Raw genomic sequence first — 22094 nt, forward strand, 5'->3', positions numbered from 1 at the left:
GTAAAATGTCCCTCTCTCAATAACTAGAATCTGATATACTAGGGGAGGGGAGTACTTGGGAGGAGCCAGGGTATGGGAATGTAGCATGTCTCTTTCAGAGTTGCATGTCTTACTGGGGCTTTAACTCAGTGCCACTTGATTTACCAATAGCCACAGGATAACTCATAGGGTTATCCTGGGAGAGGAATCAGGAGAGAAACCTTAGCATTCACCAGGGAGTGGCCCCAGCCGGAACTTCACAGTTGTTCCAACCCTTTTTCCATCTCCACACATCCAAAAGCAAACAGGGATTAAGACACAGTGTACTTACACCAGAGGTGCTCCAAGCCTGGATTTGATGGTGAGAATCAACTTTGGCAGAATCCAACATGCCTGACCTGCAAGACAGGTGATTTGTAGCCACCTACACCATAATTCCTGTCACCTGAGTTTTGTAGAATGACAGCTTGCACTAACTGCATTTAATTAGCTAACAGGTGCCCATTATTATCCTCCTGAAAGAAAGAAAGAGATGGAAAGATGCGCCTCAGAAAGATGTGGGGTGTGTGCAAAGGAGTTTACCTAGGTGATGGTCCCCCATCTGAGACCAAAGATGATACCAGTGTTGAGAATAGGGATCTGATTCTTGCTCCCCTCGTGTTAAAGACTGAACACCCAAGAAATGCCAACTCAAGAGCAAAAAGTTTCATTTAAAGGACAGAACAGAGAGAAAGAGAGACTCTTCTATAGAGAAGGGGTTCAAAGCTGGTGCCCAAGGGAGTGGGGTGTCCTGTCCCTTTTATGCTGTCTTCTCATGTCCCCTCCTCCTCTCATCTTGCTTATCTGCCCAAAAGGTGGAGTGATCCCAGTGCAGGAAGGGAGCCTCCCAGGGGCTACTCATTAACATCTCCTTGTTGAGAGGAAAAATTCCCTGGAGGCAGATAGCCTTGGCAACAGGTTGGAGGGGGAAGTGCTCCAGAGGTATTCACATTTTATTCCCTTTTGAGTAAGACACCATCTTCCTGACACAATCATTCATTTTGTACCAGACTATCTGTTCTTTTGCTCTACTCCCTCAAAATTATATGAACTTTTATAAATACTAACCAGTAGTCTTTTAAAACTACTACTGTTTATTTTAGAAAATCACATCAATGGTGCAAATAGACTATCAGCAATCTACTCTCTATTTTTTTGTTTTATTAAGCAAATAGTATTTTTCACATTTAATCAAGGTCTATCTTAAATTCTTGACTGTGTGTATTATTTAAACTGCTGAAAACAATGATGATTACAACCAAAATGTATCACTATGTGCCAAGTTCTAAATTTTATAGATGTGTGTTAACTAAATTTCTTAACAAACTATCTGAAATATTTTTTGGCAAAATTAGAAATAAAGACAAAATCTGCTTTCTTCCATGGGATGTAGTCCTCTTTCCAAGGAGCTAGTCAATAGCTCTTACACTCCTCAGTGACATCTAAAAGATCTTTTGCCTTTAGGAAATAAAGATGTCAGATTATTTCTAATCCAAACTTGGCTTTGTTTTTAATCCATTTGCAAAAGGGTCATTTTTTTGCCAACTAATATTTTCTAAAATGCAAACAGTAAATAACATCATCCATTGAATTTTTCTCATCACACCAACTCTTTGAAATATGTAGATTGGATTCCTATGTTATGAACACTTAATAGATGAGATTTAAAGTCATAGTTCTCTGACTTGATAGCAACTAAGAAGCTGCAAGTACCATAAATTAAACTGAAATATTCTGAAACAATTCAGGGAATATATATGGAATATATTATATATGTATAGGTATATATGTATATATATGTTTTTCCACGAATATATTACTCCATTATTTTTAGATTTACACAATATGATCTTAGTCAACTTTAAATCAAACTGAAATTCTTCTATCATAGTAAATGGCTGCAGCAATTCCAGACCTCGTATATGCATACTACATCATCCAGAAGGAAAGAATATTTCTCTTCCTCTCTTTCTCAACTATACTTCCTCGACTTCATTCTCACAGACTAGTGTAAGGGAGTACCTGCCACTGAACCCATTCATCATTGTGATCAGAGATTAGAAATAAACCGGGTGTCTCATTTCCCACAGAGTACCCTACAGAACTCCACATGGACCCAGATGTAGAGTTGGCTCTATCAAAACTCTGTCATTGTGGCACAATAGAGAGTAGATAGAATGGATTTGGGAAGGAGAACTCAGCATGTTTTCTTGCCCATGTGCAGTATCACAGTACTCTTTGTTTTAATCCATAAATATTCTGTGAAAATTGGCTTATTAGTGCTTTAGGATTCTTTGTGAGTAAACTCCTTGGCTCCCTGGAATACCCAATCCTTCTTGATTATATTTGATAATATATGGATATATATGTATGTATAATAATGTATATATTATTACATGAAATATATATTATAAAAATTTATAATGTATATTATATAAATACATATTTTTATATAATATATATGTTATATATGTATATATACATATATGGGGAGATATATGTATATCTGTATCAGTATGTATCTTTGTAAGTATATTCTTTGGCTATCTTTTGTAAATTATTTTATTCTTGCCCTGAATTTGTGTATTTTATACCTCTAAGCTATGCCCAAGAATTATTTCTCTTCTCACTTAAAAAAAAAATTACGGTATCTTATTCCAAAAAGCATTCTTTCACTGTGTGCTATACAACAAAACACCCTAAAGTTCAAGTACCTAAAACACTAGATATTTACTTTAAATCATGAGTCTACACATCTGCTAGGTGTCCCATCTTTCCTCAGTTTGCTTTATCATCCATACACAGTCAGCTTCAGGCTGGATAGGTAGGTATATTATGTGTGTGTGCATAATATATTAATTTCCTATGGATGTAGTAACATATTACTACAAACTTAGTGACAAATTTATTATTATAAATTATATAATTTAGAAGTCCAGTAGAGGTTTTGGTGGCCTAAAATTAAGTTTCCTACAGAGCTGTGTTCCCTTTTGACAGTACTATGAAGGAATTCATTTCCAGCTTCCAGACAATGTCTGCATTGCTTGGTCTATGGAGTCCTTAGTTTACCTTCCAAGTAAGAAACTGTCTGGTGACTTGTATTGCCTCACACTACTCGCCTCTTCTTCACTTTCAGGTATCTTTGTGATTACATTGGGCCCATCTAAATAATTCAAAATACTTTACTTATCTGCTGATCAGCAGCATTTATGCCATCTGCAGTTTTAATTCCTTTTGCTATGCTAAGTCATGTATTCACAGGTCATGTGGATTAGATCACGGATATCTTTGGAGAGCCATTGCTCTGCATACTGCAGTGACTCTCTTGAGCATGTCTACAATTTCTTATGCATCCAAAGATCAGCAGTCTGATTTCGAATGGCTTTAGTAGAGTAACCAAGCTTTTACTTTTATGGTTTTTCAACCACAAAGGTCAGCAGGCTGGCCTAGGTTTGCCTCTAAGGTACACTTCTAAGAGAAATAGCATATCATCCCATTCCTTACTTTATACTGACTGGCTCAAGCAAATCTGAAGCTTGTTCTATACGCAAGCAGTTAGGAATCAAGGCAGTCCACCCTTCCTGGGAGGAGCTTCAAAGTCATGAAAAATTACCTAGAGATTGGGAGGGTAGAGTCATTTTTGCAATGTGATAGACACTGTAGGAATTTGTAAGGATTCTCTTCACTTTGAAATCACTGTAATGACCCTGGTTTATCAACTGAACATTCAGTCTTTCTTTTACCTTCTGACCTGCACATATGTGTCCTGAGTGAATGGTACCCTTCCTTCTTTCCCTTGTTTATTCCAATGAGTAGAAAACAAATTAATCTCCTTTTGCTTTGGTTTGTTAAATTCTAATCTCCTTATTTCCTCTTCTGGACTACTATAGTCAATTTTCCACATACTGGTCACAGGAATCTCTAAAATAAGTAACATGATGTTATGTCCCAGTTCAAAACTCTCCAATGACTCAGCATCTCATTTGGAGTCAACGACATCTAGAGGATCTGGATTTTTATCACTTCTTTGACTGACCTTATCTCCCAATACCTTTTCACTAAATCCATTTTCCAGGTACACTTCATTGAACTCTTTGTGGATGATCTAGTTTCAAGACTTTCATAATTGCCTTTACTTCTGCTTAGAACCGTATTGCATAATATATCCATATTTCTCCTTACCTTTTGCTCAAATTTGTTCTAAAAACTGTTTCTTGACCATGCTATCTGTGTGCCCATATGTTCGAGTTAGTTTTACATCACTACATCCAAAATACTTGACAAGAATGAGAGGTGGAAAAGTTTATTTGGGGCTCAAGGCTTCATAGGTTCAGTCCCCTTTAAGCCAACTCCATTTCTCTGGGCCCAAGGTTAGACAGAACACCATGGCATAAGGGTTGGTTGGAGGAAAACTGTTCACATTTTGGCAGTCAGAAAGCAGAGAGAAAGAGAAGGTATAGTGGGAAAGGTAAACTCTTCTAGAGCATCCCCCCAGTGACCTACCTCCTCCAACCATGCCTCACCTGCCTATGGTCCATTCAAACCAGGATGGACAGATTAGGTCACAGCTATCATAATCTATTATTTCACATCTGAATGCACCTGTGTTAACACAGAAGTTTGGGGGGAACACTTCATATTCAAACCATAACATATATGCTCATATGTGCACACACACATATACAAATTCACCCAAAAATATAAACTCTCTCCCCCCACTAACTCTTTTATCCCAACTATCAGTGCTATTCTTTTCCCATAGCACATATAACCTCTATCATTACATAATTAATTTGTTTCCATATCTTTTTGGTCTATCGCTGAGAATTTTAATCCCCTTAGAATAGAAATTTTAGCACAATGTGCTTGCTAAAGTATCTTCAAATGCCAAGAAACATGACATCACATAGAAAGTACTTGCCTAATTATTTAGTATCTTTTTTTTTTTTTTCCCCCCAGGGTTAGCAAAGCTTTTAATAGAAAGGAGATAGGGAAACTGCCCCCTACTCCTCCAGGAACTCATGATCCTAGGCTGGGCCAGTGCAACCTCTAGTTCCAAGGCAAATCTATGCTCATGATCACTCTACTTTCTAACGTGGGATGTTATTGGGATACAGCTGGAAGAGCTTGCCCTCTTGTGTGGGCTCAAAGCCGTACTTTTCCAGGTTGTCAGGATTGAAAGTGTCTTCTTTAAAGTCCTTTTGGATAGCAGGTGCGACTGTTTACAGGAAGAGTGCTTTGGCAGTCAGTGGTGTGTCTGTGCCTGCAGGAGCTCTGTAATTCACACAGGGCTTGAGCTTGAAGCCAGTCAAGTCTGGGACAACAGATTCTGGGACCTGTTCCTTTATCTGTACAAATTTCCAGCCGGAGGCACGCATGCCTGTGCCCTTGGCGCCCCATCCCTTGTTAAAGGTGCGCGGCCCTCGTTTACTGGTCCACTTGCTCATTCTGTCTGCTCCACGTACCAAGCCTTGAGTCACTGCGGTCAGGAAACCCATGACGTGCCCTGAGTTGGCGGCTCTTGACTGTGCCTCGGACAGTTGGGGCACCCAGCGCCGGGCCAGAGCCAAAGCGAAGCACTGGGGAGCGTGGCTCCATGACCCCCTCTGCCTATTTAGTATCTTTTTAAAAATAGTTATTTTCTAAGGAATTTCCAAGTTATATGATACTGTTTCATCAAGTAAAATAGGCACTTTTTCTAATTCTCAAATTACTTTTGATGTCACATTGAGAAATACTCTTGCACATACTCTGATAGCATGTGGTCTTACATGGGTGTCATTCATGAAAAAAGGTAGTATCTAACCTAATCTAAATAAGTTCTTTTAAAATGACATTATTTTACTAATGAAAAACTGATCTCCTATAAGAATCAGTAACTCCTATCACTCTCATTTGTTTGGTTACCTTGTATTCATTCTTTACTGACCACCTGATTAATATGACTTCTTGGGAACTGCCTTGAAGCATCAATCCTGAGATAGGTATCTCACTTTTCTGAAAATTTTATCATGCATATATTAGTATGTTATAATAATGTCCTTTCTTATTTATTTCTTCCACTATGCTATAAGTGCTTTGAGATAAAACTTATGCTTATATTAGTAGTGACTGAATCCTCAGTAGCTAATATGATTTGAAATATATTAGTACTCAAAAACATTTGTAAATAAGCAAATAAATAAATGTAATTCATTCAAACTTTATTAATCTAAAATTCAGGAAAAATACAGTATATAATTATTAATTTATTTTTAAGTGAAGGTATTTCATTAATAGAAAACTGATTTACTTTAAATAGTAATACCAATCCTTACTGACTATTCAATGATCCAAAAGAACATGATTTGCAGATGGAATTTTTCAGATTTTGTCAGTATTTCTCCTTCCCCTTGTTTACAATTTCTTCATTTTAAAACAGTCTTGGTTAATTTCCTCTTGAAATGCTTAAAAATGTATTTCAGCATGTGTATGTAATTTTTTTTAACCTTACCATTAACTTATTTCCTAAATTGTTACATCAAAGTCAATTATAGGTAAAACTATCACAGCTCTTGGCTTTTCAATTCTTTGTATGATAGTGTAAATTATTATCTATTTAAGTTAGGTTAGGTTAATTGAGTGCCTTAAAATAAAAGTGCCTGCTTCTCCTTTTTGTTGCTTTATCAGTTCCTTAAGGCAGATTTCACATATCTTCTTTCTCTTTTTTAATTTCTAGGCATGCCCATCATTTTAAATTGGTTCTGAAAAGAAAAAAAAATTGTGTGGAAAAATAATCTATATATGAGAAAACTGATGAGTTTTGAAATTGTAATGAATAAAATTGAGTCTCAATGCACACAGGAAGATCTCCTAGTGTACATGAATACGAAGTTATACTTTAGTATAATATTAGAGTTTTTTAAAAATATATTTTTTGATACTCTGTTACTACATGTTTTCGTTTGTAGAAGGGGTTAAAGACAAAGTTCTACCAGGTCCCAAAGTAAACTGCCTTTTGTATTGTATTCTTAGTGGATGTGTGTTTTCTTTCTTTCTTTTTTTTTTTTTTTAATGCAGTAAAACAAAATAGAATAACAAGTTATTTGTTCAAATCTAATTGTTGAAAAAGAAATGTATAGATGGATTTTAAATTTAAGACTTAGGACACATTTCCATCAATTTGGTAAGTTGCTTTGTTGTATACATTAAGGATATTTGACTATAACATTTTTATTCCTTCCCTATCTCAGGATCTCTGAAACAACCATCCATTGACTGGCAAAACATTGTATTCCAAAGTAATCCAACTCTCAAGAAAAATGTTGTTATGCAAAATAAACATCAAGAAAAGTTTCCGTATATATGCCCCTATGATTTACCTTGTAGACAGAAGTTTTTTAAAGTATCTGAATGGGTTTTCATTTCAATGAGCAGGTGGGGAAGTGAAGTATTTGGCAAAGGCTGCACAATCATTGGAAGGGCCAATGTTGCAATACAGCTGTCTGCAATTCCTATCCAGTGCTCTTTGCATTTTGCCTCATGTATTTCTTCAGGATTCTTCTCCTACAATAGTGTCATACTGATTTAAAGGATTTCCCATTACTCTGAAGAGCATTTAGAAATAGCAGTGATATTTTTCATAACTTTTATAGCATCATTTTAAAGAATCATAAGACTGTGACATTTTAAGCAACTAAAATCCAGTTTAGGCAGAATGATTTACATCACTGATTTCTTCTTGTGAATGTCACTCTTAAACACCAAAGTGAAGAATCATCTGTGCTGGATGGCTTTCTAGATAGAAAGCTGCTTGGGTATAGAGTGGACAAAAAAATGCATACATTGTAAGTGACAGAGAAATCCCATTCTCATTTAAAAATAAGATGTTATTAATACTATTTTCATATAGACCGATATATCTTTGTTCTGCATACTGACTATTTGGGAAAACATTACAAAACCATTTTCTTATAGATATGTTATTAAGTATGATTTTTATATTCTATAGATTGTGTTTGTCAATCATGAATTTCTTCAGAGACCTAGGTAGAGATTTATTCTTTGTTTATTCAGACATAGGAATTTCTGTTTAAGTATCTAGGCCAGAAAATAAAAATATGCTCACAATTTTTAAAAACTCTTTTAATCAAGGATTAGAGTCTGTTTTTTTGAACTCTTGAATCTGGACAGACTCCTGACTTTCTTTGATAAATAAAATGCTATGAAAGTGATGTGCAAAGTCTCTTGCCAAAACTTCAGAAGGTGTGCAGCTTCCTCTTACATCCTCTTGGAGTCTGAGACCACCAGATCCTGAAGAAACTGGTCTAGAATCCTGGAGGATAGGAAAGCACCTGGACAGAGGGAGAACTCCAGCCTTCCTAGCAGAAGCCCCAGTCAGTGTGTAAAGCTTTCTGGGCAAGCCTAGCATTTAACTGTTCTTCTTCATGCATCATTTCTGTGAGTGAATCCAATCAAGACCAGAAAAAGAACTACCCACTCAATGCTTCGAATTGTTGAAATAGTAATCATTGATTTTCTAAGTCATGAAATTTGGGGGCAGTTTCTTTACAGTAGTTAGTCATTAATAAATAGCCAAAATTATGTTGCACTTGGAAAATACCTAGCATTGTTCTGATTATAAAGTGAAAAAAACTTCATCAATTTTATAATTTCTTGTCTACTAAGGGGAAACTGACATGTAAAGAATCTAAATCATTTACACAAAACTAGTAAATAGAAAAATTAGGATTTGAGCCTGGCATAGTGGCAGGTGCCTATAATTCCAGTAGCTGTGGAGACTGAGGCAGGAGGATCATAAATTGAAATCCATCATCAGCAATTTAGCAAGGTCCTAAGCAACTTAGCAAGGATGTGGCTTAGTGGTTGAGTGCCCCTGATTTCAATCCTTGATACAAAAATATTTAAAAAAAAAAAAAAAAAAAAGGAAAACAAAGAGAAGAAAAATCAGGATGTCAGGATTTGAACCTGGGGATTTTTCTAGAGATGGGCACATTAATTACTATTACAATATTAGTTCTTAACTGAGAATTCAGAAATCAACACAATGATTTATTCTTAATATCCAAAAGATCAAACTTCTCCAATAGCCATATTTTATGATGAATATGTATGCATGGGATTTTATAGCTATCTATCAACCTGTTTAGTTAGTTATCTATCATATTTTGTGTGCATCTTCTTGATTCCTTTAGTAGAAGATATGTTCTGTTTGGTTAACTGCGTAATTATTCTGTATCACTTATATCATGTCATTGTATCTCTGTACACCTGACCTGAGTTTCTTTTATGATTATATTTTTTCATTAGGTTTTGTTCTCATTTTGTTTCTTTTTTACATTTCACAGTATTTTTATGTCCATATTTTAAAGCTTAAGAGACTAGTCTGCTGGATATGCCATGTTTTAAATGTGACCCATTTTTGTAGCTGTCCATTAAGTTTTGCTGTACTTAGAAAGTGTCATTTTTGTGTCTGAGGTTACAAAGTTTATATACCATCAATGAAAATCATGACATACCTTTGTAGGCTTTATAATTTGGTAGTCTTTCTTCTTTAGGTTCTCTACTGTTCTGCTCTTTGAAAATGTTAAAATTCAGTCAAATGGTATAGATTGTGGAAATATTTTTAAATTATGTGAAAGTGTAGTGAACATGTAGAATTCAATTGTATATTTATTTCCAGTATCTGTAGATATTTCATTACATTTGTTGTCTTTAACATTGATAGAAAACTGGTGATTTCCCATAGTATAACTTTTGTGAAGTAGTTAAATCTGTAATTTGAGAGAAAACATGAACACTATCTCAATCTCTCCTCATCCACATCCACATCCACATCCACACACATATATGCACACAGACGCACCCTTTTCCATTTTTAGGATTCCAGGTAACAACAACAATAACAAAATAAAGTTAGTTTAATTAAATATTAAATATCAAATAATTGCAATTATTTGAAACAGTTTTTATAAATGCCTAGAAGTTCCCATTTTCCCTATTTATGAATTTAATGAGTAATACTGTATTATATTTAATTGCCTGCATATTATACAAAATATTAAAATATATTTATGTCTTGCATCTTCAGTCTGGCTGTTAGTCTTGAAAAATCATTATTTTTAACTGTTTCCAAGTATTCAATTTTATTCTAGGCACAGGGCTAAGTAATTTACATTTGGTTCTCATTTAATTCTTTGTATCCTTATGTTAAGTCTTGGTATGAAGCTAAGAAAATTTAAGTACTTTTTTAATAGCATAGTTGAAGCTGAGATTCAAATCATGCCTCATGGTCTCCATTCAGACAGTAAAATTCATGTTTGGAAATATGAATGTAATATAAATGTGCATTTGAAATTTGAGACTACATAGTTTAAATTTCTACATAGATTAACACAATTCTATATTTCATATATACTTAATCTTCTTAAATATATTTCCATCATCAAAAAATTATATAAACATATATACGCATATATTACTTTAAAATGAAGGGTGATTATACCTTTTCAAGACATTATAACAGAAATAAAACTGGAAACAAAGGTCAAGAACCCATTATTTTCTAATCTCCTATATGTTGAGATTCAAACGATTTCATGTAGAGGACAGATTACTTCAAAATACAATTTGAGTAGATATTCCATTTCAAGGCATTAGCTGTATCTCCAAATTCCTCTCCCACCTCGATGTTTACTGTACCAAAGTACTCTATGTTTGATTAACTGTAACTGAATTTTTTAACATCAACAAATTTATAATTTTTTAATTGATTTTTCTTTCACTTTTCCAATTTTAAAATACACTATTTTTTAGACTTATTTTGTGACTTTAATATTTCTTTCATTTCCATTCTAATGAAACAGAAACTTAAAATACACAGGATGATAAACTTGGTGCTCATTTTATTTTTTCTACAGATAAAATTGTGTAATGGTAAATAGCCCCAATAAACACTATATGTATTTTATGATATATAAATTCCCAATATAATCTTATGTGTTTAAGAATTTACAGGAAGATTTGAACATAATCGGGCCTGAGAATTAAGACTTTTGTATGTGATGTCACAGTTAAGATCACTGACCTGATATTCATATCGGAATAGCAATATGTCCAGCTTCTCATTCATACTTTAATTTTGAAACTGGTGAAGTGAAAATACTTGCAAATAATATAACTTGTATGAAAAATCCTCAGAGAACAGTGCTTTCTGCATTATATATCACAATAATTGAGGAAAATTGGAAAAGTCATTTTCCAAAACTCTGGCTTAATTTTCAAGTTGTTGTTTTGCTTACTTATGGTTTTCATCGTGGAGACAAGATGATTTGTTAGTGTGAGATCAGAAAATTTAATTGCATCCCATTAGTAAGATGTACTATATATCTTGTATTCTTTCTAGATCAAATTTGAATTAGGAACTAAGTATTGAACATTTTTATAATAGTCCATGGATCTGTGTGGTACATAATTGGGCTCTGTTTAATGTCTAGATGAAAGAAACAATAATTCAGATTTCTCTTTATGCTTTTCTTGCTTATCTATTTTTCAGGACTCGAAAGTATAAGGAACACCTGAAAAAAGTTTACTCTGAGGTGTACCCATAAGAATAAATTTGAATCTCATAGATTTATCTTATATTGACATTTCCAAAATTGCTGCACACCTTTTATAGCAGATATGGTCTAAGTTAAAATATGTACATTTTAAACAATTTTACCTGATTTATTTGATTAGTAGATGTTGAAATATGATTAGAAAACCAATATGTTAGGCAATGAAACTCTTCATTGCCAAAAAAAAAAAAACCCACATAATTCTTGTAAAAGTGAGAAAAAAATCATTGATTTCTAATCTTGAGTTCTTGAACCCTCAACTTATATACCCATTTTAAACTGATTCTTAGAAACTAACTGATTCACGAAAAAAGAGTATCTTCTCAAGTTAGAGAAATATCTTTCCATAGTGAAAGAAATAGGGTAAAGGGAATTATTTATTTAAAAAAAAATCTCATATAGTGCTTACTATACTGTTTTTGTCAATTAAATCATTCAGTTTTTATAATGACCCTGTGATATAGACATAGTATTCCACCATTTTCTTTCTTTCTTTCTTTCTTTTTTTTTTTTTTTTTTTTTTGGTGGTGCTGGGGATTGAATTCAGGGCCTTGTGCATGCAAGGAATGCACTCTACCAACTAAGCTATATCCCCAGCCCAGTGGACCACCATTTAACAGCTGAGGTCACTGAGTTTAGGTAACCTGCCTAAGTCACACAGTTTCTAATCAGAAGATGCAGCTTACAATATAGGCAGTTCACTGCTGAACCCCATTTCACTAACAAAAACAGTATGAGATTTCATGTGAAGCCCAAAGATCCCCTTCCTCTGTGGAATATTTATTTTTTATTCACAAATGAAAGCAAATGTAGTTTGTTAAAATGTCTCTTCTAACTCTAAGAATAATATTCTGGAATTTGGTTCTTGTGTTATCATTTTCTTTCTGTGCTTTTGTTGGTTATATCAATTTACATTATACCACAATTAAACAATAATATTTATAATCCATATGATATTTATTGCTACAGTGAGATAGCAAATTAATTCATAGGGTTATGAATTTTCAGTTGCTGAGCAGTTTAATCAGATTGAAGGGAAGATAGTAATGACTTCATGTATATCAATTTGCCTCCATGACTTGGGACATGGAAAGAAAATTTTTATGTATTACTAATCAACTTTGGGAAAGAGGACAGATGACATATTACAAATCACCTAATAGCAGTATGTGTATATGTATGATTATTTTGTATGGGTTTCCCTCTCATAGCTGAAGAACAATATTTGTCTAAAATAACTGTGTTTTTATGTTCCTTTTATGTTGATTAGAATTTTAATCAAACATTTCCAGGATCCATTAATGAATTAACTTCCTTCAATCTTTTCTATCATAAATTATGCAGCATATGAGATTAGTTAAAATATGAAGGTCTTGTTGTAACACGCTTATCAACATTAGCATTTCATCAGTGATTCCAAAACAAAGTACATGGTTTTCCTTCTTATTAGTCTGTTGAAAACTAGAGAAAATAGAGCAGCCTCCATATCACACTGAGAAATATAGGGTATTTTATGCTATTTCCTTTTCTTCCCCTCCCATGAAGTAAAAGCAAATTGAAGAACTAAGTAAAGAAGTGTTCCGAAATAGAACCACAGAAACTGATGCTGTGAAACCACAGAGAAGGCCAAGGCAGTAAAGATCTCTGGTATAGAATTTCTTTTGCTGTCTTAGAGGTCACCATTCTTTTCCTGCCAGACCAGCAGAGCATTGTTAGGGCATTCACTCTGATGCCTCTATTTTCAAGCAAATTTGCATATTAGTTATTCATACTGATTCATGGTTTTCCTTTTAACAAATTTCTCCCTCCCTCAACCTCCAGCCTTCCTTTTGGCAGCCTCTGCTATCCAGTGGGGAAAGTAATGACCTTATGAATGGTTCTGAAATCAGATCTTTACTTGAAAAGGAGGGAAAAAATCTTTGTCACTTTAGTTAATACAATTAAAGATGTGTATCTAGTAGGACATGTGTGAGAAATGAATTTGGGATTCAGCTTTTGGTTCTTATAATAAGCATAATATTTGTCGTAACCTCAAAGCTACTCAGAATATTTAAAACCTATCACATATTATTTTAGTCAGCTCTTTTACTACTGCTACTAAATGACCTGGCCAGCCCAACTATAGAGGAGGAAGAGTTTATTTGGGGGCTCACAATTTCAGAGGTCTTAGTCCATAGAAGACTGGATCCATTCCTCAGGGCTTGAGGTGAGGTAGAACATCATGGTGAAAGAGTTTGGCAGAGGGAAGCAACTCACATCATCAGGAAGCTGAGAGAGAGACTCCACTCTCCAGATACAAAATATACCCCATAACCATGACCTCAAAGAATCACTCCCTCCAGCCACACTCTGCCTGCCTCCAGTTACGACTCAATTAATCCTATCTTGGATTAATTCACTGATTAGGTTAATACTCTTGAAACCCAATTGTTGCTCCTCTGAACCTTTTTGTATTGTCTCTCACATGAGCTATTAGCAGACACCTCACATCTAAGCCATAATAGGTATGTTCCAGGCATTTGTGTTTACATTCAGATGGAAATGAGATTTACAATATTGTGTTTTTCTTGGATGTATCATGCTTTTATTCCTAATGTAATAACATGGCTTTTGTGAAAGTGTTGAAATAAATCTACTTAAATTTCTCAAGTTATGAGCAGATCCATGTTTCTTATGAGAAGTTACCTCTAGTAGGCACTCGGAAATTGTCAGTTTTTTTAATGCGTATTTCAAGAACTAGAGCAAAAAAATTGGAAGGAATGGCATGCAGTTGTTTGCTTGTGTGAACACTAGTAGATTAATTTGCCAACTGAAATTTAGATGATGTTTCACTAAAAAGAAGAAGGAAGAAAAGACTTTAATGCTTACAAAATGAAAGGTTGAAAGAAAGGAAGTGTTCCTAGGTCAGAGGTGAGAAAGAAAGGAAGTCTCTTATAGAAATCACTGGACTTAAAAATCATTAATTTGGCTGGGGTTGTGACTTAGTGGTACAGTGCTTGCCTAACATGTGTGAGGCACTGGGTTCAGTTCTCAGCACCACATATAAATAAGTAAAATAAAGGTCCATTGATAACTGAAAAGGCATTTAAAAAAAAAAAAAAAGAACCAGAATCATCAAAATATTTTTTAAAAAATCATCAATTTCCAAAAGATTTGTCAATCTTCAAGCTGAATAAGAACATTTAAAGCTTGCAATTTTGAATGCACTTCTGCTGTGAAGTACTTGCAGTCTGTGCTTAAAGTTTTAAAACCACATTTTCATGGTTCTGCTTTTTTTCTCTTAAGATATAATGGGCATCATTTCCCAAAACATGCAGGTTTCATTCACTTTGACATATGTTGAGTATGGCCAGCTCTTGCCTTGAAAAACCCCAAGGATTAGGTAATGTAAATGCATTTTTGAGCATTTACATTACCTGAATAAATTCAGTTTAATAAAGTGAACATTCTAAAGACTTTTCAACCTGAGGAGATATATGTGGTGAAAAATCAAAATTATCTTACAGCATTTTCCCAATTCTTGGCCTTTACATAGAAGAAGTCCTAAGGTGTTTCTTGCATTTGCTTAGTGGGTACTTGGCACTGAGACTAACTTATAGATACGTACTGAACAGTGTTTTAATTGGAATAATTACTCTTCTTCCCATATTTGCTGAGGGACAGTTGACCTTTTCATATGACACTTTTCATAGGAACTTGGATTTGCTCTTCATCCTTCAGAATTTTCTTACAGTATGGTGTCCAATTATTTCAACATAGAAATACACAATATCTTCCCTTTGGGTCATCTTTGGTATTTTAATCTCTTTTATACCAGTATAATAACACATTTTTTTTCTTTCTATCACTTTCATTGCTGCCATTTCTTTTGCAATGGATATATGAAATTTCAAAAAAATTCCTGAAATATTTCATAACTAAGAAATGCCCAGCAAACATGAAATAATTAGCAACCAGGTGACTTTCATTTATATTATGGCCCACATCCACTATCATTATTAGAACTTTTCTTCAGTGATTTGATTGCCTAATAGAGGATCAAAATCACTCTGTTTCCTGTTTGTCCTTCAATCTTTCCTTCTATACTCTGTATACATGTAAATTTCAGTTCAAATTTTCTCATTACTCAAAAAGATTAAGTCATTTTTACTAAGTTTTGGTTTGAAAATAAAAGTTCTTATATACTAGTCTCTTTACAAAATCTAGAATCTAGATTATTTTAGAGACTTGATAGAAAAACAGTATTTTCCTTTATATGAATATACTGACCAGTGTAATGTGAATTTAATTATTTTTAATTCAATAGATTGAATAAGAACTTTTTCTTCTATTCTTGATCATTTTCAAAGAAATCATTGTTATTCCAGGGCAGTTTTATTGATCTCAAGAGGTGGGAGAGAATTTAAAGTCTTAATATTAATTCATCTTCACATATTTTGGAGAGAAAGACACATGACAAATTATAAGTAAATTTAAAAAAAATCTCATTGTATAATGAGATATTAAGTGATTTCTGTGTATTTTATATCTACATACAAAATTTAATATCTATATAAAAGCAAATTTAAGAGTATATTATCTTTCTTTGGTATTCTAATTATGCTTTTAAGTATCATAATTTTCAATTTTGTAAACAGTAAAATTAGAGAGAAAAATGGCTTTTATTTTTAATTCCCCAAGATGACTATCCATGAAAAATAATATTGCAAAACTGTTGCATTAAACTTGTAATAATTGCAAGAAAAATAAAGGAATTTCAAAGGAAAACATTGATTTTATTCATTACAAGGAGAAAGGGTCACATGCATTTATTACTACAAACTTTCTTCTTTTAAGTTTTTCTGAGGTCCTCAAACACTATTTATGTGACAAAGATTGGAGGAAAAATTTCCTAGAAACTTTAACTCTGTGAAAATGGAAAATATAGGAATGAAAAGTAATGTTAATCAGATCAGCACAACTTCCTTATTTTTTGAAGGGAATATTTTTCTTCTTTAAAAATATTTAAGTCATCACACCTGAAATATACAGATGCCAATTAGAATATGGAATTAATAAACTGCCCAACTATTTTTAGATGTGACTCTCTTGAACACACTAATTTTTGTGCAAGTTAAAAGGCCAAGATTACTCATTTTAATTTCTTGCTTGTATTAAAGGAAAACAGCACTTTGTTTTCAGTTAATGTATAGACATTCCTGATTTTCACCTTATGAAGTACAGTAGCCTTATGAAAACTTAATCATGTTGCTTTATTTTGCATTTTAGCCCAGCTAGTCAATATATTCTGTTTAAAATAATAATCAATATTAAGCACAAGTTTATTTAGAATAGCAACTGCTTCTCTGCCTTTGGACAGAGCTTATGTGTGTAACTTGATGACCAACACTACAGAATAAGTAAGTACATGTACATAGTTCAGTATTTAAAAAAAAATTACATAAGAACTAACTTCACATTTACTTTAAAAGAATAGGCATATTCATCTATTTGATATTTATTATGAAAGTTAATATCTCATGAGGAAAAATATGTATCAACTTATATTCTTTTAAGAATTATAACAGAAATTGGTTTTAAAGTTTAATTCCTGCCACATTAAGTAGCAATCACTGAGCTAGTTAAACATACCTTACCAATAAAATATACTGGCACAATCAAAACATCTTGAATAATTGAAAGCTGAAAGTACATGAAACTTTTGAATGGGATTGATGTTTTTTCTCTACAGTTCATTCCGTTAATTATTCTAAAATATTTCACTGGGTCAATTTCTCCACCTACTCAAAATGTTCTGTCATAATTTTGAAGACATGAAATATAAATTTTAACTAACAATAGCACTTGAGTTTGTTGGAAATTTAAAGGAGAAAGTGGTAGTAATTAAACTAGGACAAGAAGGGATCCTCCTGGCAGCAGGCTGTTGCCTGAAGAACAGGTGTCTGATTTCTCTAGAAGCTCGCATAGATTCTCCTGGTCTTGGTTCCACTCATGCTTTTCCTTAATTGGCTACACACACAATCATTCCTAAACCCCTGACAGAGCTTATTTATATGTATCTGAATACCTGACCACTGTTAGGTTTACTTGGGTTATTCCAGGAATCTTGTCACACCTCTGCTATTATATAGATTTAGAAATAGGGTTAATGACTCCTGATTGTAGTTATGAAAAATTAACAATTTTAATAATTTTGATAAAATAATTTTGCCGCTACTCAGGAATACAGGCAATTCTTTCATTATTTTTTGTTTTTTATTTATGAATTAAGTTGTAAAAAGTGTAATTCTACCCTTGGAATGTCATATTTAGGTACCATAACTGTGTTTCTTCAAATTTTTAAATTATTTGAAATCCATATATCTAGAACCTGCTATATGGCTAAGAAAAAGGAATGTGCTTATTTTGGCATATATTTGTGGGTGTAAATGTAGTCACAATATGCTAGAATTTTGTCCAAAATTATTTAAGATTTCTTTTCTAGAAAAAAGTTGATGATTTGAAGATACATTGAAAAATATTGTAGGAATAAATATGGTTTGCCCTTTATCTTATTTAATTATTCATTTTCTTAATTAAAAATTAAAAAATTAGTATTAACTTTTGTCCAGTCAATGTATGTGATGAAAAATATCTGAGAGAGCAGTCTTTTCTATTGCAAGAGTAATGGAAATAACCTGTTCTCTTAGCTAGGCTTTCTCATGTAACAATGGGCACTTCTGAACAGCCTCCAGTGTGCTTTGTAAATCTTTGAAGTATCATTAGAGGGTCTGTGCTGAAGAATAAGGTTTCACTATTCCTGTTCCAGACCTTGCAAAATGGGAAGAACATTTTCTCTCATGCATGAATACCCTTCTGAGATTGTATAAAGTTGTACTGAAGGAGGCAAAAGACTACTCATGTTTCAATTTTAAGGCAGAAGACAGTGCAGGAAAAAGCAATTTAGGATCTGTACTGATGAATTAGTTGCCACAATTATTTTGAGTTTCTTTAGGAATATTATATTTTGTTCTGAAATTAGAATGTGAATAAATTAATCATTTGAGAGGTTAAATGGGAAAATCAATATGTAGGTGACTTCATTCTGTCAGGAAAAATGGACTAATTTGCTAGTATGTCACTTTCATTTTTTAGTTCAAAATTGTACTACTATTTTAATTAGTTCTAAATGTAATGATTTGGCATGATTAATATTCAGGAGAAAAGGTGTTTATAATATTTCACCTGATCACATATTCATTGCCATTCTCCTTAGAACATGCTAGTGAAGCAAGTGACTACAGGATTTTACAATGGACTGGGTTTGGTCCCATCATGTAATGGTCATGAGTGGCTTGGCATGTGCCAAACTGATTTATGGGTTGAGGCCCATTGAACATTAAAATGGGGAATAATACAAGTTCTCCAAATTTCACTATTATAATACTTTTAATGGTGAAACACTTCAAAAAGCAAGTTTAAGCTTAATGATACAGTGTACTTATCAATAAAATGAAATGGAAGCATTTCCTCTCAGCTTAAATTTACCTTCTCTTTTGGAAAGACATTGAATTTTTTGTAGTTGAATTAGGACTCCAATTCAGTTTCCCTCACACTCTCCCCAAAAGATTTCATCCTCTTCAAGTGGGTGTATCCTGTTAGCCTGTGTGTTTTTGTATTTTTACTACAGATATAGGCATTAGTTTAAAAAGTTAAAAATTTGATATACCATGACTTTTGCATCTTTTTTTTTTAAGACTTATATATGATGTTTATATGTGGGTTCATTTAATAGTGTTGCTGTAATAAAGTGCCATGAATTGAGTGGTGTAAACAGCAGTAATTTATTGTCTTATGGTTCTGAAAGCAAGAAATCCAAAAGGAAGATATTGACAGGGCCATACTTCCTCTTGTCTTCTCTTCCTGTAGTTCTTTGTCTTGTGGCAGTATATCCCCAATCTTTACAGGTATTTCTACCTATTTGATTTTCTTTGTATCTCTCCTTTTTTTTTTTAAAGAGAGAGTTTTACAATATCAGTTCTCGGACAATAATACCATCATTTTTTGCTGCGAAGACCTTATTTCCAAATGAGAGCACATTTAAAACTACTGAGGATTCAACTCCGTCTTCTTCTGAGGGGATACAATTCTACCCAGGCCAAGTTTATCCACATTGTAATTGCTATATGAATCTACCATTCTTTCATTCTTCCACTCAGCAACTTACTATTGTCAGCCTTTTTTTTTTTTCTGTTACAAACAATCTTTTTACATAGTTCCTTTTGATTATGTTCTAGAGATTTTTAGGTGAGATATATAGAAATACGTTTCTCCTAGGACAGCAGTTTTCAAATTTTCTACCAACGTCTGCAAATGCATGTTCTCAAAACTATGAACAAAACTCTTCTGAAACTCTTATTGATATTTGGTTGTATCAGATTTTCAAATTTTGGATGTTAAATGTAAAATGTGTTTTCTCTGGTTTGCATTTCCATTTCCCTGATTCTTCAAAAGAGTTAAAATTTTGCATATAATTTAGAGCATTTTAGTTTATTCAATAAATCATCTAGTAATTTTAAATCTTTTCATATAGAAAAAAGTCTGCTTCTTTTTTTATATTCACTAAACAATAATTTTTGTATTTTTAAACAATGAGACATTTTTATTAATTTCTGGCTTAAAAAATTTAAACATTATTTTTATTTTAACATGTTCAAAATCGCCACTCCATTCTCTGTAGTTAGTAGTTTGTCATTTTTAAAAAATCTTTCCTTGAAGTGTGCTAAAAGAAATACTCATATTCTGAACTAAAATCCAGATTTTGATTTTTGCATAAAAATCTTTAATTCATCCAGGTGTGGTGGGGCATGCTTGTATTTTCAGTGCTGGGGAGGCTGAGGCAGGAAGATCTCAAATTCAAAGCCAGCCTCAGCAAAAGCAAGGTGCTAATCACCTCAGTTATACCTTGTCTCTAAGTAAAATATGGAATAGGACTGGGCATGTAGCTCAGTGGTCAAATGCCCCTGAGTTTAATCCTTGATACCCCCACCAAAATCTTTAATTCATGCATAATTTTTTTTGTTATACATTATCATTTGGGTTCATGTTAACATAAATGAACTGCTTTCTCAATGACACTATTAAATCATTTATCATTACCTTGCAAAATGTAAACATACCCATGATACTTCTGTAATATATAGTACATTCTTCCAACTTAGCTCTTTTCCTGGGTTCTCCATTGTTGGCTTATTTACAATAATTATAATGTAGTAATTGTAATAATTCATATGTCACTGATTTTTATTTTGTACCTCTTTGTTTTTTATTTCTCTGGTGAAGGAGTTGTGACTGTTTTTTACTTTTGACAGATTAGCAATAACTGTTTTTTCATCCCAATTGATGTTTTTGGTTTTCCTCTTTATCAGCTTATAAATTGTAGTTTATTTGTAGACTACTTTACTTTCTATTCTAGAATGTCTTAAAATTTTCTTGTTTTGTGGTTTTTATAGAAATTTGTATTTGGATTATTTTTTATAGTCCTTAAAGCACATAATGTTTGTTGAATGTGACACTTTATCTTTTTCACTTACTTTTGAAATCGACACTATCTTGTCCTTCCCTGGTTCTTCTACTCTCTCCTTTTGGAAACTTTATTGAATAAATTTTATTTTTTCACATTGTATCTTCCTTTCTTATTTTGTGGTAGTTCTTCAATTCTATCATCTAGATCTTTGTTTGTTGGTCTTTTCTTTGTCAGGAAATATTTCTTAAAGAATACCAGAAATTCTCAATTATTTTTAGTTCACTTCTCTAATTTATTCACTTTTTCATAAATAAATGGGTTATCCAAAGAAAATAAATCAACATTTTCTGTGTTGTCAAGGAATGATTTTTTTGACTGCAGAATGTTTAAGATTTATTCCTAAGGGTAAGAGTAAATTCATTAATTAGTTTTAACATTGTTTTGGTAGAATATTTGGAATTATCTACATGTAAGATAATGTCATCTGCAATGAGGATAATTTGACTTCATCTTTTCCAATTTGGATGGCCTGTATTTCTTAGTTTTGATTTAAGGTTTCTCCCTATTGCATTGGATCTGTGAGTCTCTTTGGGCAGTAGAGACATTTCAATATTATTGATTCTTCCAATCTATGAACTCAAGATGTTTTTTCCATTTTCTTGTATAATCTTCCATTTCTTCCTCAATTACTTATAATTTGCATTGTAGGGATCTTTCAGCTCTTTAATTTATTCCTAGGTTTTTCACATATATATTTATTTGCAGCTATTGTAAATGAAATTGCTTTCCTGATTGCTCTTTCAGATAATGCACAATTGGAATATCTAAGTGCTACTGATTTTTGTATATTGATTTCATTCTTGTGAATTTGGTAAATTCATTTATTAGTGCTAACATTGTTTTAATGGACTCTTTGGAATTTTCTCTGTGTACGATCATGACATCTATAAATA

At 32.9% G+C, this 22094-nt stretch overlaps 1 protein-coding gene and 1 pseudogene across 11 annotated transcripts in view; one reads left to right on the forward strand and one right to left on the reverse strand.

The window, feature by feature from the left end:
• Positions 1-22094, forward strand: part of EPHA5 (EPH receptor A5) — a 337472-nt gene that overhangs the window by 192695 nt on the left and 122683 nt on the right. The gene's annotated exons all lie outside the window — the stretch shown is intronic.
• Positions 4981-5598, reverse strand: LOC306669148 (large ribosomal subunit protein mL41-like; annotated as a pseudogene). Its single transcript has one exon. The product of its transcript is annotated as a large ribosomal subunit protein mL41-like (transcript).

This window comes from Sciurus vulgaris (genome assembly GCF_902686455.1).
Source record: "Sciurus vulgaris genome assembly, chromosome: 9".
Taxonomy (NCBI): Eukaryota; Metazoa; Chordata; class Mammalia; order Rodentia; family Sciuridae; genus Sciurus; species Sciurus vulgaris.